This window comes from Pseudopodoces humilis, chromosome 7 (genome assembly GCF_049639895.1).
Source record: "Pseudopodoces humilis isolate 2021_Gansu_Grassland_sample_001 chromosome 7, ASM4963989v1, whole genome shotgun sequence".
Classification (NCBI taxonomy): Eukaryota; Metazoa; Chordata; class Aves; order Passeriformes; family Paridae; genus Pseudopodoces; species Pseudopodoces humilis.
Genome location: NC_142206.1, coordinates 17,882,531 through 17,901,348, shown reverse-complemented (window position 1 = coordinate 17,901,348; position 18,818 = coordinate 17,882,531). Strand labels below are relative to the sequence as shown.

The 18,818-nt window shown below is 42.1% G+C and overlaps 1 protein-coding gene across 8 annotated transcripts in view; it reads left to right on the top strand.

Moving 5' to 3' along the window:
* TSPAN4 (tetraspanin 4) overlaps positions 1-18,818 on the top strand; it is a 427,450-nt gene that overhangs the window by 63,821 nt on the left and 344,811 nt on the right. For 4 of the 8 annotated variants that reach the window (XM_088057603.1, XM_014252145.2, XM_088057600.1 and 1 more), the window contains exon 2: positions 4,552-4,707. The gene's annotated coding sequence lies outside the window, so the exon portion shown is untranslated. Of the gene's footprint in view, positions 1-4,551; positions 4,708-18,818 lie in introns of those variants that run through there. The other 4 variants (XM_088057604.1, XM_014252146.2, XM_088057606.1 and 1 more) reach the window with 2 other exon arrangements.

Sequence of the window (18,818 nt, the reverse complement as noted above, 5' to 3'; positions counted from 1 at the left end):
GGTGCTGGCAATTTACAATTTCTGTGTTCTCTGCATGGCAGGGAGGTTGAGTCATGCTACACATATATGTCCTGTGTGCTGTTGTGACACAAACTGGAGCATTTCTCTGCTGTCCTGTTAAAATCTAACCCTGGGTGTCTGTGACTGCTGGCAAAAAGAGGTCACATAATAAGGCCTCATGGGAAGACCTGCACAGCAAAGCCATTTTAGGATCAACATCAAATGCCATTGATGGTGTCTCTGTTGATAATGATTCTGTTCCTTAGGATTGCTGCCCAAATGACTGCAGTTTGGAATTTATCACAGTTTGGGTGTTGCCTCAAAATAGGAAGGATGAAGCTGTTTTCTAGTTTAAGGGGTAGAAAAAGATTGTTTAGCTCGTATTAATGAAAACCCAGGTGATATTAGCACATCATGGTACCCAGTGTTTACTGCCATGTCCACTCTTTGCCTTCAAAAAGTCCAGTAAGTCTCTCATCTTTGTGCTTTGCAAAAATATGGAGCAAATCCTCCTGGAAACTATGATGAGGCACATGGAAAATAAGGAGAAGACTGGTGACAACCAACATGGCTTCACTAAGGGTAAATCATGCCTGACAAATCTAGTGGCCTTCTATGGCAGTGTTACAGAGGTGGTAGATGAGGGAAGGACGACTGATGTCATCTACCTGAACTTGTGCAAAGCATTTGGTAGTGTCTCACATAACATCCTTGTCTCTAAAATGGAGAGAAATGGATTTGATGGCTGGACCACTCAGTGTCTAAGGACCAGCTGGAGAGATGGGCTCATGCAAACCTCATGAAGTTCAAGGCCAAGCAGAGTCCTGCACTTGGGTAGGGGAAAAATGAAGCACAAATGCAGACTGGGCAACAATGGGTTGAGAGCAACTTGAAGGAGAAGGGCTTGGCAGGGTATTGGTGGATGAAAAAAAGGAATATGACCCAACAATGTCTGCTTACATGCCAGAAAACCAAGTGTGTCGTGGACTTCATCCAAAGCAGTGTGGCCAACGGGTCAGGAAAGTGCTTCTTCCTCTCTGCTCTGCTCTAGTGAGTCTCCACCTGTGTCCAGCTCTGGGGCCACCAACACGGAAAGATGTGGATCTGTTGGAACAGGTCCAGAGGAAGGCCAGAAAAATGATCAGAGGCCTGGAGCATCTCACCTTTGAGGGCAGGCTGGGGGTGTTGGGGTTGTTCAGCCTGGAAGATTTTATAGCAGCTTTCCAGTACTTAGTGGGTCAACAGGAAAGATAAACAGTTAGTGCAGTGATAGGATGAGGTGCAATGGTTTTAAACTGGAAGAGGTTAGATTTCAATTAGGTATTTGGAATAATGATGATGATTAGACAGTGGAACAGGTTGTCTAGAGAACTTACGGCTGCCTCATCCCTGGAAGTGTTCAATGCCAGGATGGATGGGGCTTTGGGCAGCCTGGTCTAATGGGAGATGGCTCTATCCATGGCAGGGGACAAGATGATCTTTAAGGTCCATTCCAACTGAACCACTGAGTGATGCAGTGAAGTAGCAGCAAGCTCTAGAAAGTTCTAGAGCACTGAGAGGTGTCCTACATCTAGAAACCATGTTCCTTGACCAGTGTGCAGATAAATTCAAGCCCTAAGGAAAAACTGTCCTATGTTACAGCAGGAACTCACCTTGATCTCTGTCTCCCTTGGCACAAGAATGCCAAGGGAGGAATGGAGGAGTAGGAAGAGGGAATATAGGTATTTCAAAGCAAGAAAATCAGAGTCCAGGCTGAGCTGTCTGTGACAGATTTTTGATCAGACAGTTTGAACTTGACATTAGGACTCAATTCATCTGCCCTTGTTAAGCTGTAGTTTTCCCCCACTAAGAACTTGCAAAGTTAGCCTGAAAAAAAAAATCTCTTAAGTGGTTGGGAATTGTCAGGGAATTTTTTAGATGGACTCCAGGTGGTGTGGGACATGCCAAAGAGCCTGTAAGCATTTGACATAAGCCGGGGCAGAAAGATTGAAAACACACCGCTGGTCTCTGGAGCAGGATGCCTGGAGTAGCTGGATTTGACGGGGGCCTTGTAGCTCTTCTTGGAGTTGCACTGCAGCTGAGGTTTCTGTTACTAAACTTAAAGCTTAGAGGCCCCATTGTGCTCAGCAGCACATGATAACTAGATATGGATGTCTTGTACAAGATCCCTGGTCAGAAGAAGAGACAGAAAATCGCCCCAGCCTGAGAATGAAGGTGGGACACAAGCAGACAAAATGTTTTGCCTGGAGTTGTACAGCAGGTCATTTGTGGAGAGGGAAGTGGAGCCCTGGATTCTCTGCTGGTGGCGTCACCACCTTCTTTGCTGAAAATTTAGTTGCTTGGGCTCATGGACATGTTGAATGGGTCAAGGAAAATCTGTGCAATGGCTATGATGCTCCTCAAAGAGGAGGATTTTGGATGTCTTCTAGGCTTGAATAGTAGATTTAGATGCAGCCTACTGAGGTCATGTCCTCTCAGCAGTATAATGCTTCCTCTTCTGACGCCAGTGAGCACCTCTGTTTCAGGAGGTAGGGCTGCAGTCTCATCAGCCCTGCCTCATAAGGCTTTATTAATGTTGTTTAATGGGCATGATGAAGATCTGGTGGTACTGTGCACAGCTACCCAGGCTTGCTGCAGGCAGTGTTGTGTGCATGCTCCTGCATCTTCTCTGCCTTATCTCTTGAGCTGCTCCTCAGCTCTGTTGAAAGCACGTGTGACTGCAGTGTAGATACAGACTTCCTCCTGCATTCCTATAGAAAAGATAAGGCATGCAGTGTGTTCCTGTGCATCTGTGCTAGTTTACTGTACTCTCTAGGCATGCAAATGAATGATAAGGCTGGGTCAGGCCAGTGATCTGTCTAACTTGTTTTCTTTTTTGTAGCTGCCAAGAGCACCTGCTTGAACCAGCCAATACGAGTCCACAAAAGTCATGGAGAAAAAAGGATTTGTTTGAATTGTTATTACTAGAGCTTCTAGCTCGTTCTTACTTCATGATTGAGTTTGTTTTTATAGGAAGAGTCTTTGCTGTTATGAGTCACTCTGGCTTAAAAGCAGGATTTTGCTTTCAGATGCCTTTTTCCTTAAAAGGTGATGTTGCTCCTGGTATTTGTCAAGTTTAGGAAAAAAAAACCCAAATTGAAAAATCATCAGGCAGCTCATCCTTCTGAAGAAATACTTGAAACTTCCATAGTTCTTTGTTTTAGAAAGATCAAAATAAAGCAGTGCTTAGTGAATGCATTGCTGATGCCTCTTTGGGGCCAGCTTGATTTATATAACAGTAAAATATCAGACAGTGACACTCCTATGTGTAACAGGGATGTAGCCTGCTTGCTGGTGTGTTAGATTTCTTGACCATCTGGAAATTAGTGTTATTAAACACCTGAAATAACAAGATTAAAAAACCCAGACAAATGACAGCAAAAAAGGTAGGAGTTAAACTATGGCAAGCCAGGCACTGTTGATCTACAGACCTAATGTCTTTCAAACGGGTAGATAAAGCACAGTCTTGGCTGTGTGTGGTCACTAAGGATGGAAGAGTTCTTTTTTAGAGATTGGCTTTTTATCCTTACATAATTTACAGTGAGGATAATTCCACTGTCCTTAACTATAAAATCTATGTGCAGTTCCAAATGTAATGCTGAGGAAATGTATACACTAGCAAAAATTTTGTGGCACAAAACAGTGGTGCAATTCATTATCAACTATAAAGCTGCCATGGTAAAGGAAGGGATTGTTCTTCTCAAAAGGTTTTGTCTACAGCTCTGACTTTACTGCTGCTTTTTTACGTAGATCTAACCTGTTATGCATTGGCTGATGATGCATTCAAATTTTTGTATGCATTTGAATGTAGCTGTAAACTCTTTCCTATGCAGCATCACTTGGTGAAGTTTTCCCACTCCCAGCAGAAGATGCTTTTTATTTGCGGGTATTTACTGCATAAACTGCTTCCACAAAACTAAGCTTGTTTCCTTGGTATTTGTCAGCCTCAGAAACTTGAATGTTTAGAAGTATTTACCAATTTCACTTTTTCTTGCTATGACCTTTTCCCTGTATAGGAAACAGAAGTCCACACTCTTGTGAGTGCTTTCTGTGCATTGTTCCTTGGAACCCACAAAGCTTGTTTCTTGTGCTGCTGGTGGACTAGGAGGCACAGCCTGCTGTTCTGTGGACACTCTTTACCTGGACTTTTCTCTGCATGCCCAGTGTGCCTTATTCTCTTGTCATTGCATGTTCACTCTCACATTTCTAGTTTGTAAGTGGAGTCAATGACAAAGTCACCTCTTTTTAATGTTTATTTATTTATTTATTTATCAATTCTGTATTGAAAATGTGCAAGAAGAGATACTCTCCAATAAGCTAATGTTTATTTGGTGACCCAAGTTTCATTTTAGTAACAGACTGCTGAGGTTGAAGAGTGTGTGGGGAAGTACAGAGGTGAGGTAAACAGGGTTGTGGGACCAGTAATACTGGATTGAAAAGTTTGTTCCTGAAGTGACTCCTGATGACCACCTGCCTGTTTTACTCATGAATCTGTTGGTTTGTGTCTTGCAGTGGCATCACCGAAGGGGCCAGTTCTTACTGCTGTGGGATATCAAGAGCTCCTTCCAATTGCATCTTCTGTGTCATCTGCAAAACCCCCAGTTACAGTGAGTTTCTCCTACACACGCTCTGTTTTCTCCAGTGAAGATTTGTTAGCTGTAATCTGGGGTAATTATGTGTTTCTCTATTTATACTTTGTCAGTTCACTTGCTACTGCAAAAAACTTTGATTTTTGAATCCCAGGCCAAAAGGACACATGCACTTCTCATCCCCCCAGACCTCATACTCGAAGCTCATAGTTGCAAATTCTTCTGGCCAGCTGCATACCTTTTGAAGGAAATGATCAAAGACTATGTGCTTTGGGTGAGTGTTCTGGTTATTCATCCAATAGCCAAGATGAGAATTGGACAAAATATTTTGTTCCCGAGAATACCTTCAGAAAGAAAAAGTATTTAAATAAAAAATAGAAAAAAAGTATTACTTGAGCAAAGAAGATTAAACTTGTTCACAGTGCCAGAAACACATCATACCTGTGTGACATCTAGTCATAGTCATGGCAGGTGAAAAGAGAGGGTGACTCAGTGCTGGAGTGTTCCTGAGTCTGTACCTAGATATACTCTTAAAATGAGATAATGGAATTTTCTCTGCAGTGCAAGAGAGCTACCTAATTCAGTGCTATTTGGAAACCGAATGAAAACTCTTGAAAATCCTCATTCCCCCTTTTAGTTTCCACCTAAAGAAAATGAAGAAAATCTGCCAGCTATCTGTGAATGTCCTTGTAACATATAACTTGCCGTGATTCTTTTGTCAATAATTCTCTTTGGCTAATAACTCAGTAGAACAGACTCAGGTGATTCCTGTGTTTTGCATAACAATAGTAACAATTGCTTGCAAGGCCATCTCCAGTTTTCAGCCAATTCAGACAATACTTATCTGATTGGAAGAGCTGAATTATCTTCTAAATTGGAAGAGTTGTGTATGTCCTGTGTGGAATCCATCTGCAAGACTAGAAAGGTGGGAACACATCTATGCATGTGGAAGTGTTTGTTTTGATGAAAACTTGAGGACTAAATGAACAAAAAAACCCTGTGAGTGCTTAAGGGGCTGTCAGACACTTGTACAGTTAAATGGCATTGAATGTTGACATGGTCTAGATTTTGGATTATGAGGTTGAGTGTACAGGAGTTAATTGTACTCAGGTAATGGATTCTCCTGATAACTAATGACAATAACAAGGGGAACCAATGCCCTAAGAGAAAAATGCCCTTGAAACTGTTGAAAGCTTTTAAGAAACTATTTTGGCACAATGTATATTTCTAGCCTGTGTCAATATTGCAGATGCGTAAATTATACATGACTTACAAAATAAGAAAAGTTGCTTCTAGGGAGCTCTTGTGTTTTTGCCTGTAAGCATGGAGCCAGCTTGCAGCATATGTAGAGAATATTACCTGTCAGAAATTGAATATTGAGTGAAAGTAATCGTTTTAATCAAGAGTAGTTAAAAGTGAGGCTGAGTTGAAGGAAAAAACAGCTGCTGAGCTGGAAGACTGCTTCCAGTGCTGCAGACATGCCCTGAGATGCTCACTTTCTGTATTAGGAATATTGATCAGGGCAGTGGTTGTACCTTGTATTACCACTGTTCTTCCTGATAATTGCAACCAAGATTTCTTAACTCTTTGAATTCCCCTCCTTTCTTTGCACCCAGATTCAAACCAATTGGTGCTGGTGTATCAGATGAAGGAGAACACTGCTTAAAAGAGCAGCTTCTTGGTTCACGGATAGATAATTGGCAGAATCTACTGGGTTGAGGCAAAGACATTCTGGTTTATATCAATTAGTATTCCTGACAAATCATCTGTAGTGATTGTGGGTGTTTTCTTAAGAGCGTTGCTGTGAAGGGGTTCCATTGAGGGCAGTGACTGTATGCATAGTCTGAGATACACTGAGCTGAGTGCTGTAGAGGAGCTTGAGACTTTGTGTTTCTGCTAAGAAACACCCTAGGCTGGTTTATTTTAAGTGTTTTTTTGCTTTTAATCAAAAGCAGGATTGTTTCCACACATGTTGCCTGTTTTCTATTTCTCTTGAGTCAGTGTCCATTTCCTTCTCATTCTTTACAGTGCCTTGGGAAAGCTGAATCCCCCTTGAAACCAGGGACGCCACCTCCAATTAAAACTAGCTGACAACAGAGGGATGAGGTTGCAGATGAGTGATGTCAAAAACCTTTGTGTATTACAACATTTGGCTACTGCATCCTTGAGAAGGCAGAGCTGTCCAGTTGTAGCTGCTTGAGCAGGGTTCTGTGCAGAGCAGATCAGCCCTGGTGCAATGCTGGATGCACAGTGGATACTGGTAGCCCTGCTGATGTAATTTGCTTTCTTAACCCACATCACCCTGGACTTTTTGCTCTCACTTAATTGTTTTGTTGAGCCATCAGACTTTCTGAGCGAGCTGCACAAGTGAATGCTGGCAGATGTGACTGTCAGAAGGAGAATGGTTTTGTAGGTAACTTAGAGCTCTGCAAGTCCAGTTTCAGCTACATGATCTGCTTACAGATTCCCTCTGAGAATTCAGTAGTATGATGTAGTCTCTGTGTCAGTTTCCTGTCTTTTATAGTACACTTTTCACCTTGGATGGGAACTGAGGGTAAACACAGAGCCAGTGAATGCTCCAGTAGAGTGGTTGAAGAAGTAACATAATTCTTAACCAGGATGTCTTTAATATTTCTTCACAGCCTAAGTAGTATCCCTGAAGTCTTTCCAGCAGTTAAGGTGAGATGATAAGCATTGTATATGGATGGGGAACACAGGGCTGGGTATCATGGCAGCCCTGATGTGCGAGTGTGAGATCCCAGCATCCACTATCACACTGTGATCTCTGAGGATGTCTCATCTCTCTGAGTGAAAGTGTTTTCTGGGACACCAGATGTTAGCTTGGGTTCACACTCCTCACCTGGAATTTCACTAGCAGGTGCTACCATGTTCTTCATGTGGCTTTGCCTTGTGTAGCCTCATCTGCTTAACTCCTCTGGCCTGCCTGTTGTATCTTGGCTTTCAGTATTTACTTTAGAGTCATAGTAAAGTCTTTCGCCTTGATTTCCAAATGTCACCAGGCAAAGTCCTTTTTGGAACCTGGCTATTTCATGGCTGTACAGCCTACCTCAGAATAGTTTCTGTCCCTGGTGTGTGAATGAATAAGATCTTGATAGGATTGGCAGCTATAAAACATTCCCTCTGAACTCTGAGATGAAAGTGAGACATTTCCTCTCTCCTTCCAGAAGGTTCATCTGCTGTAAGAGGAGGGAGGTGGTTTCCTTTTCTAAGATGTAACTCCTATCAGGTATCATAGCAGTGTCCGTAGCACTCCAGGGCAGCATGCTCTGACTCCTCTTGGGAAACTGGGAATGAAAGACGACTCTGCCAAGAGGCTTCTGTCTGCATTGCTAGGCTAGTACACGTGACTCCTATGGCATTACCTGGAGCTCGCTCATGATACAGTGGAAGGGAAATAGGGGAAAATTAAGTTTGGGTTTAAATATTCAGATTGCAAGGATACTCCCTGGGGCTGATCGGTGTGCTTGCTAATGGCATAGCACAGGGAACAGAATAAAGAGTTTGTTTGGTTTTGCACTGCAAATACATAAGCCACCCTTGCTTTGGCTTCCAGCCCAGGGTGAAAAAGCTGGCTGATCACCCTGCTCTTTCAATGTTGACAGCTGTTGTTGTCAGGGACAGATGTGACTTGGGTCTAAGATAGGGATGACAGTGTGAGTGCTTTTTACTGGCAAGGTAGATTTTTAGGAGATAATGCAGTTTTGTCTGTTGCACAGTTAAAGGGAAACAAGAAAGGCTTTTCTGTTCTCTTGGTGGATTTTTCTCAATTTTTTTCATATTGATTCCTCTGATGCCAAGAGATTTGCTCAAATATTTTATTACTTAATGGTCCTAGATTGTATCTTTGGTTCATCCAGTCTCAGACCATTCCTCTTCATGCCAAAACCATTTACCTTACTACCATGGAAGCAGGCAGTTCTGGGATACCACTGGCTCTGCAGATCTAAGTATGTGTGTTTGATCCTTATAAAAATGTTTTGGAAAGCTGAACAAGAAAACAGTGTAGGAATTTGGTGGGCAGATAAATTGCAATCCTGTTTCAGGCTGTATATTCATAGCTTTAACTTTTTTAAGGCAAAAGGCTTATTTTTAGCTTGGTTTTCTTCCCTCCATATTAATCAAAACAAATTTCCCTCTCGAAGGAGAGGGTGGAGTTGGGAGGAAGGAAGGGTGGAATTAAAACTGTTTCATTAAATCAGTTTAAATATCATTAACACATAATTTTGTTTTTACATTACAGTTGTGAGCACAGAAGACTCTTTACACTTTCTAAAGAGGGGAAGCTTTATGTACAGAGGGGGTGAGGGCGTTGGAGACGATGAAGTGGTTATGGAAAGCTTGTGACTTTTGCTTTGGGCGAACTGTCAGGAGGGTAATCCAGCTCTCCTGACTCCTGGTATTTGTGTTTTGATGGTTTTATGGTAAACTGCTTCTGAAGCAGAGAGAGCAAGAGCAGCTCCAACAATTTCCTTACTACATAGATGTAACTTTGGCTTTAACTTTCATGATTACTGACTTCAGTGCGCTGCAGAAACGGTGGCTGAATCCAGGGCCTGTGGATCAGGTTTGTAGAAGGAAGGATAAATACTTCATACTTTGAGGCTGAATGATAACCCAGGAGCCGGTGCAGAGCATTGCTGCTCTTTGAATCTCTTGCACTTTGATGTTGATTCTTCAGTACCTGTTAGTTCTCCCTCCCTGTGTTGATAAGAGCTGAACGATCATGACAGTGGAACATCTGTGAAGTTCACCTCTGGTAGTGGAGTGTAGAGCTTCTCATGCTGTCCTGTCTGACTGCACACGTTACTCAGGATTAGATCCTAAATTCTCTCTTTTTGCAATGTTTTACTCCTGCTGTGTGTTCTCCCGCACTGCAGGAGAGCTGATGAAAAACGGAAGTTGTCTAGAGAAAATAAAAACTTTCCTATTTTAGAAATACACAGGAATCCTGCCCCAAAATATATAAATCCTTCTCATCCAGTGATAACCTCTTACCAAGTTATTGAATTCTGTGTATAAGCTTATACCTGGAAAGACAACCTGATTTTCCAAGCCTGAGTCTCAGGGAAGACTCCCAGCTCCCAAGGGATCAGCATGGGGCAGGAGCCCTTTCTGTGGACTCTTGAGTTCTGTCTTTATCTGCTTTCTTCTGTTCTTTGACTTCTCCCACTTGGAAGCTGCTCCAGATAACAGCTACTTCATACTCGGATTTCTCTGACCTCTACCCAAGAAGAGTTTGTGGTTGGTTTATCTCATTTCTGCACCAAGATAATCCCATGGTTTAAACATCTCTTCACATTTCTTGCAGCTCCCTCTCCTCAAGTGTGTTTGCAGGCAGCGATTCTGTCCTCTACTGTGCTGTGTTTTGTCAACTTAAACAAGTCAAATTTTCCTGAGATAGGCCTCTTAGTGTTAACCAGCACTTCCACTATGCACCTGCTTTCAAGTCAGTAAAATGTCTTTGAATTTTGCTGGGACCAGAACAACTCAAAATAAATGTGTGAGAAAGGGCTGTTTCCATTACTGCTGATTTCAACATCTAACCATTAACTAAGGCTTAAGCGTGATTATATATCTATATATCTATATATGTTTGAGCAGAATCCTCTTCCTTTGAGGACATCAAGTAAAGGTGATGCTTTCTGTACAAGGATAGTTCTGTCAGTGGCTGGTTACTTTGATGTTTAACTAGGTACCTTAATTTGAATATGCTGCCTTCAGTCGCTGCATCCTGAAATGTCTTTCCTTGTTAGTTTACAGAGTCTTTTATTATCACAAATCTGATTTTTCTTAAAAGTGCTCTAATACTTGTAGGCTGTGTAAAGCAATTAGTAAATTACAGTAGTTTTTATTTCAAAAATCAAACACTCTTTTTCCAGGAAAAAGTCCCTTTTGAGGTGTCTTTGAGTATCCAAAAATGGCTCTCTATCAGCTTGCATCTCCAGATGACACTAGGCACTGCATCATCAAAAGCATATGCAAAGAATGAAAATAAAGTCCATTATTTATAACCCTCTTTCTGAGATTCCCTGGCTTGTGTGAGAAAAGTGGAACTACTTGGAAATACTTTGCTTCCCCCTGGATTTCTGGCTTCTTTGAAGGCTGTCTTGATCTTTGTGAATAATCTTGGGTTTATTTGTTTGATTTCATGCCAGCGAACTAAATCTTTCTGTAATGCGCATTCCTTCAGGCTTTGTATATCATGAAGATTTGAGGGATATCTCGCACTGTTTGGTATAGTGCTATTTTCCTTCTGCTGGCACCAAAGCAAAGCAGGATGTGGCTGTGAGCGAGGCACGACTTGCTGTGCGCAGCGTCAGGGTTGTTACCTGGCTGTGCTGCCTGTCCGTGAACGAACTGCTCAGTCACTCCCTGTGTCTGCCTTTAAACTGGGGGCAGTGACACTGTGCCTGGCCCTGCTGAGCTCTTGGACTTGCTAACCCCTTCCAAAGACACTTTCTCTCACCCCTTAGCCATTGGGCTTACAGGGGTGGTAACACAGGCTGCTAGTGGAGATTAGCTTGTGGTCCCAAAACCCACCTGATCTAGCAAGACAACGCTCTCACTGTTGGGAATACTCCTTAGGATGCTGGTCAGGGGGGCTGCACTGTTCTTTTTCATTCTTTGTGCTCTCGCAATATCTGGTTTTTGTTCCACACCGTCTCTTGTAACATACTCTAAATTAGTGGCTTCTAACCTTTTTTGGAACAACAAACACGAAGTTTCTGGCAGGTTGAGCTCCTTGTTTGTCATACATCTGTTCTCACATTCAGAGTGCAGTGATTTTGCTTATTGGAGAGGATACAAACACTTACCTTGCTCTCCTGTGAGCTTCTACTGGGGAACCATTGTGTTGCTTTCAGCATAAGGACTGTTTTTCTTCGGCTTCACAGTGCCTTCCTCTAAAGTCCTGATTAAAAGTGTAGTAATACAAATACATTTGTCCTAAAATCAATTGAATAGATGCCCCGTGCCTTTTAAAAAAACCCCAAAACCCCAATGGATATAAGTTGCCTTCTGAATTTAAACTGAAATCCTGTCATGAGAAAATTAATTGGTCTTTCCTTGTCTGTTGGCTTTTTAGTCCAGAGCTAAATGATTTTGGCAAAATGCTTCCAGGCACTTAACTTTGATAATCATGATTTCATTTATAATTATTAATAAATCCTTTCACAATGGCAAGGTTTTGCCTTTAGAAAATGCCTGTGAGCCACTCCTGCTAGATTACACTGCCAGTATGTATATTTAATTTATCAGATATGTATGTTAAGAAGCTAGCTTTAACGTTTTAAGGAGGTGTCTTTAACTGTGTACATCTTCTCTTAGATGACAGCCATCCTTGTTGCCTGGGTATCCTTTACATCATTTAAAGAATATCATAAACTCAATTATAATAACTTGCCATGCATCCCATTGTCATTGAATACTTTTTCACATATGTAATTATAATGTCTTCAACTTTCTCTTTTCTAGTTTTTCTGGAGGGAGAAAGTGCTCTTCTGCTTTTAAAAGTATTCTTTTCCTGCTTTGTCACAAGTGGTGTTAGTTCATTTTGAATTACTTTTTTAGTCACTTGCTCTAGTCCTTTAAAAGTGCAATTACATAATTCATATAAATTTAGAAAGGGAAAGATGAAGATCTCTGCACACGTCTATTTTTTTTTTATCCTCCATGCAAGCTAGGAAAAATTCAGGTTAGGATTCTGGAAAGTAATTAGCATTTGAATGAAGGTTAAGATTGGACAGTTTCTCACGTGTGACGGGGGAGATGATTCTGGAGTTTGCCTTTCATTGGGAGAAGTAATCTCTCAGTTTTAATAAATGACTGGTTTTGAGTCCTGAAGCAGCTTCCCATAGCTATGTTGTTTTTTTTTTCTTGTCAGAGAAGGTCAATGTCTGGTTTACTTTGAATTGAGAGGTTAGCCCAGTCCTCTGTATTAAGCTGGAATGTGGGCAAGCAAACAGCCTCTGCTTTGGAATTTGGTCTGAATAAGGCTGATTTTGTTTCTACCACAGCAGCGTTCATCAGCCCCAACTGGAAGCTGGTTGTAAGCACTGTGCAACTGCAGGACAAGAAATGGTTTCTGATCAGACAGACTTCAGCCTATGTGGAATAACTGATCACTGTGTTAGTAAATGCTCCTGCCTGAATAGAGCAGGGCCCTTCGTGTGAGCTGTGCCCTACCCTTGCAGATGGAGGAAGCACAGTTTATGTGAGACCTGTACTTCACACCCAAGTACAGTAGCTGTAATTGTTTCCCAGGTGTGAAACTTGGGAAACATCCTTGCATACAGGCTGCTGCTTTCCCTGAGTAGCACTTGTAGAAAGTGACCAGCAGTGGCCTGCTGGTGTCCTGGTGAAGGTGGCACAGTCCTGCCTCTGCTTTTCCCAGAGAACCCCTTGCAACTGAACAGGGAGAGGAGCTGTGTGGATTGTTCTTGCAACCTGCTCCCAGCCATCTGTTATGGGACAATTCAGCACCTGTCAGGAGAGAGTTAAAGGAACAGCTTAGGGTTCAACTTGTACTAGGGGCTCATCAGTTTGGGCTGTATGAGCTCTTCTGTCAGGCCATATATTGGGATGTTTGCAGTCTACGTCATTAAGTTTAAGGACTCATTTGCCTTGTTCACTTTTTTTTTTAAAAAAAAGAAAAGGCTGTTTTAACAGAAATCTGAGGCTTGTCATCTTCACCTCTGCTCCTGGAATCTGCATTTAAACCCAGGATTAGGAACTGATGGACAGCTCTGATGACATGAATCTAAGGGAGAATAATTCAAAACTGTCAGTCTTCTGAATTTTCCTGTGATGCTCTTGAGCATCACTAAGACCTATTTGTATCAATCTGTAGGCTCAGGAATAGTGTTGCTTCCACTTGCAGTTTCTTTGCATTTAAAAGGCTGCATCTTGATCCATTTAAAATGTTAATACAGATTGCATAGAAACCTGAGACTTGTATTTGCCTTCTCCAGAGTAAGATTTCCAGTAGTCATAGTGAGTAGTGGATTAATTGCTGCAAACTCCATGTGTGTACTTGAATCTCATCTCTGCAGTCATTTTGATGCTTTGAGTCCACCATTAACTTCAGATGTGTATAGCCCAGCTGTCTGCCTCTGACTGACTTACATGGGCTCTCCTTCCAGACAGGAAAGGGAGAGAGATATTTTAGGATGTAGTTCATCTGACCCTGCTTTAGCCAACTGCTTTAAAAACAGATGAATTCTGCCCTGCAGGTGACTGTTTCTCTCCATTGACTGTCGTGTCAGATGTTGATGTCAACATTTGCTGAAATAAATCCTGTATGAAATTTATCCAGTTTTAAATTTGACTGATCAGGCATTTTCACTGAAGTGTAGTTCCCAGCCAGCAAACACATTCTGGTGCCCAGGGAGCTGGTTGTGTGCTGTAACTTTCTCTACTTTTATTCTCCAGCTCTTTATCTAGAGAATGAAAATTATTCCATCATGACAGGAACACTGGCCTTTAAAAAGTTCCTTTTATCTACACAAATACTTTCTGCGGTATTTTTCCACTTTTGCTTATCCATCTTAGAGCTGGATTAACTTCAGAAGACCTTGTATGGAACTCTGATGCACATTTATTTCTTTGACCAGTAAATCTGTATTATAGTTTCCTGGGGCCTGGAAAAGAGGGTATTATTATGGAGTTATACTAAGTCCACTCTCCTGAATGCCGAATTTTTGAGGAGAAGATATAAATCTCCCCAGTGCAGGAGAAGAAGCTATACGAAAAAGACTTCAGGTGCCTTATTCTCTTCGTGTTTTTGCTTGCTTGTCTTTCTTTTCCATCTTCCTCCCTTTCCTCAGGTGTTGCTATATATTACTTAATCTCTTTTGAAGAAAGTATAGCTTCCTTGTCACTGTGTGGAACACGTTAGTATTCAGAAGAGCCTTTTCCTTTGTCAGAGACAATATTTTGCTTCTTTGTAACCCTAACCTTCTTGGAACTCTCCAGCTAATATTTTTCTTTCCTTCTGTCTTTTATTGACTGTGGTACATTGAGTATTGCTTCCCTCCCCAGTAACTTTTTGGTTTTCGTTCACGACTAACACATCCATTTTATGAAGGCATGAAACCTATTTGCAGAGGAAAGCAAAGCTGGTTGCAAGGGCTTGATGGAAGTGACAATAGCAAGCACCGGCTCCTGAGTCATGTGTTTTGTATGGATGAGGTCTAGCATGCAGCAGAGAGGTACAAATTCTGTGGCTCCACAGGATCCTTCTGGCTCCTGTGTCTGGTCTGTCTGGGGAGAGTTATGCTGAGGATTGCTGGCAAGGATTTAGGTGAGCAGAGTGACAAAAAGGGGTTCCATTCTCCCAGCTCTTGCCAGAGGAGAGGAAACCCCAGCTGCTTTGCACCTCTGTGTCCCTTCCCCACCATTCCTTGTTTTCTTGCACTGCAAACTGCATCAAGAAGAAAATTTATTCCTCCAATGCCAATACAAAACACAGCATGTGGTGCTTTGCATCCTGTCCCACACCCCCTTTATTTTCCTTCCCTATTCTGCTGTCATTTCAGGAGACACTGAATGAGTTCCAGTACTTGAAGCTAGTTTTTACATTACTTTTCTCCCCTTCCCTCCCCTCCTCGCTGTAGTCATATAGCCTTGACACAATCTCATTGTATGCATGTTTTAGAAGGCTCAGAATTCTCATGGCATATAAGGGAGGAGGGATGACTTACTTGTTCTGCAGATATTTATCATCATCTTCACATGTTGAAGCTCTCAAATAATTTCTGCCAGAATAATCTCATCCACAGCAGATTTTTTTTGACATATATGGAACATAACAGGCTGTGCAAGAACACCTGGGTAGTTCTCTGGTGTGGAGAGGGAAACTCACCAGCTCCTTTGGTTCAGGTTGAGATCTCCTGAAGTTCTAGGGAGATAATACTTCGGGTTGCCAAAGTATTATGGTAGTGAGGAATTAAGAAAAGTAGACAGCTGATTGTGGCTGCAAGGAAAAACACTTTTTTATTTGTTTGGGAATATTCCAGATCACCCTTCCTCTTGTCAGATTAAATGTGGTTGTAGCTTCTCTGGTTTCATCTGGCATGCTCAGGGCCTGAAATGCAGACCTGTTATTCAGGGTTGCAGACTGCTGTTTGAAGTGTCTGTTCTGGCATCTCACTATCAGAGTTGTCTTGTTCACAACTGGTCTCTTAAAGGATGCAGCTAACTTGTCACATTTAGACCACCAATTCACTGGTTCGGTCAGTTGGTGTTGTTAGTTAGTTGCAGCGAAATACAAAACATATCTTCAAATAACATTTGTTTTTGAGCAATCCATATTTTGATAATCCTCAGCCTTCTCTATAATTTGCAGATAATCTAGTCTCAGTTTTGCACCTTCCCTTTGGTGCTCTCCCAGCCGTACAAGAATGTTGTCCAACCAAAACTGGTAATGGTCGCCCATGAGCTGTTCAGAAACTTTTGATTCTCTGCTTTCAAAGTGCTGTAAATTTAGTTCATAGATGACAAATCTGGCCACCTAGGCAAATAAACAAAAACAGTCAACACACCAGAATTTTTCAAGATGAGGTAAAGCTCTGACAGGAATAGAGCAGTAGGAGAGAGCTGGTGGTGGGGAAATCTGACAAGTTAATTTATTTTTGGTGTTTTAATTGGATTGGTTGGGAGACAGAAAGAAAAGATGGTGCAGGAGACAAGAGTCATGAAGTCCTGGGAAAGGGGAGCAGGGAAGGAACTGTAAACATGACCAGCAAAACAATCTACTTTGTGTGCAAAGTCCATTTAAATGTAAATTACCCAAAGTGATTTTTAGTGGAATTTTTTATCAGTGGAATGTAGAAAGACAGAATTATTTTCCTCCTTGTTTAAATACGTGATGCAGATAGCTGTAGAGAGCTATAAACATCCCTCATCTCTCTACCTCCTCACACCCACTTCTTTCCTTTAGGCTCCTTGGAGCTGTTCCCTGCAGCAATGCTTCCAGGTAGTGAGTGTGGATGTTCACTTCAGTCACCAGAGCCCTGTCAGGGCCAATTAGCATCCTAATGACTGGCATATACCATCTTGGTAACCTTCAGTTTGTGCTCTGTACCAGGGGACCTCTCCTCTTAAGAACCCATCTTGTCTCATCTGGAATGTACTGGTCATAGAAACCTGTAAAAAAAAAAAAAGAGTGAGAAAATTTCCATTTCATCTGGTCTTCTGAGTCCCAGGGGCTTCAGCAGTGAGCAAATATACTCTCATATACTCTCCTTTCTTTTTGCTGAAAGTGATGAATCTTGGCTTTAGGAGGGGACTTAAACCACTGCTCTTACAGGTACTGAGGACTTTGGGCTGAAGCTTCAATGAGGCAAAGTAATGCGGTACTTGTTCTTCAGAGCTCTGTTGAATGAGAACAATCAAAGACCAGCCACATAGTCTTTAAATACTGAGTACCTGGCCAGTATGAGGCCCAAAGTGGTACTTTTCTGGAATTATTGATACCTATGGTTGTTTGGTGGTCAGCTGCAATATCCACTCCAGTAGCATCTGCTGTCAAAACTCTGCTTTTGTCATTCAGTCAAAGCAGAGCTGAATGCAGTGCAGAGATCTTTTGAGTAGCACATCCAGGGTATGCAGGTGAGATTTAGGGGAGTTTCACAGCTACTCAGTGCATAGTGGGAGTCCAGGGTGTAAATGTGCCCTTCAGCACCCTTTGTCAGTGTGGAGATTGTCGTGGCTGTGTACTCTGCTCTGCCAGACTGGAAGAAGAACATCTCTAGCAGCAGCAGAGTTAAATGCTGCAGTATTAAATCACCCCATCCCCATACTGTGTTTCATTGTTCAGTGACAGCGTGCCTTCAAGAGAAGCTCATGCATCTATCCTGATTTTCAGTCCTAAAAGTCAGTGTTCCTTCTTGTTAGTATGGCATTGCTGTCCAATCCTGCCATGTCCTAGCTCTTCAGTGGCTTAAATGAAGTGCTGTGATGCCAGGGCCAGCTGGTTGGCACAGCTGGCACAGCCACATTGGGTCATCTGGAGGGAGAGGTCAGCAGTTTAATGGTCGTTAAGTGGAGGGAAATCAGCAGCGATGCCAAAGAGCAGCTGAAGGGCAGTGTGTTACCATGGCTGGACTGAAGCTGCAGTAGGGTGGATTTCAGTTTATGGGCCTGTGGAGGTGGCACCTTTCACTGGTAGCAGAATACTGTATTACTTGAAATGGCATTGCTAACATTCAGAGGACAAAAAAAGATTTTCTTCCCTGTGAGGGGCAGCAAATCTTGAGTGTGAACTCTGGGGAGTGAGTGAGCAAGAATTATTGTTTTTAAGGTCATAAGTATTCTTAAAACACACACAAAAAAATAGCCCTGCCATCCCCTAGCCCAGTGTGTGAGGCTGAAAGACAGCGCATTAACATATCCACATGGTGCATATGTTATTTTTAACATCGCTGTGAGAATTTTCCTGAATTTTTTGAATGGCGTTTGCATTTACTATCAGAATGCTGTCATATTGCTATCATGACTTTTTAAATCCTCAACTTTATGTTTTGATGTGATCTTCTGCAATGTCACAAGAACTTGATGGCCAGGAAGGCTGCAGGTATAGACAGGAGCACTGTGTTTGCTCAAGTACTTGCCCCTCTTGTCTCTTCTGGATGTGTCCCCAGAAGACCTAAGCCTGTGCCCTGGAGCCTTTTCTCAGAAGTGCCACCTTGAATGTCATGCTATCTGCTACAATCTGGTTTGTAATGCACTGAGCCAGCTCTCATGTGCATGAGGTATAATAAATTAGCAAGGCTGATTGACTACATGCTCAAAAAGTGCTCAAATAGAAGGCCTCCTAAAATGGCCCAATGATTTGAATTGTTCCTTTTGTGATCTCTTATGTGCATGATTTAGTTTTTAGATACCTCTGAGACTGATGCTGAGACTGTCCCTCTCTTGTGGGTCTCTAAGCATCCCCAAAGCTGACATTCCAGGCATCACACAGCTACAATATGCTGCTTTCCCAGGGCATCCTGCTTTAAACTCTACTGGAGGTCACACTTAGTTTTTCTTTACAAACATGAAGGCCAAAAGTTTAAAATAAAACATAACCTCTAATAAAAGTGTGATTATTGTATAATGATCTCTCTTGAGAAGCTTAGGTGCTTAGTGAAGTGTCAGGTATTAGATGAAATGGAGAAAGTTGGCAGA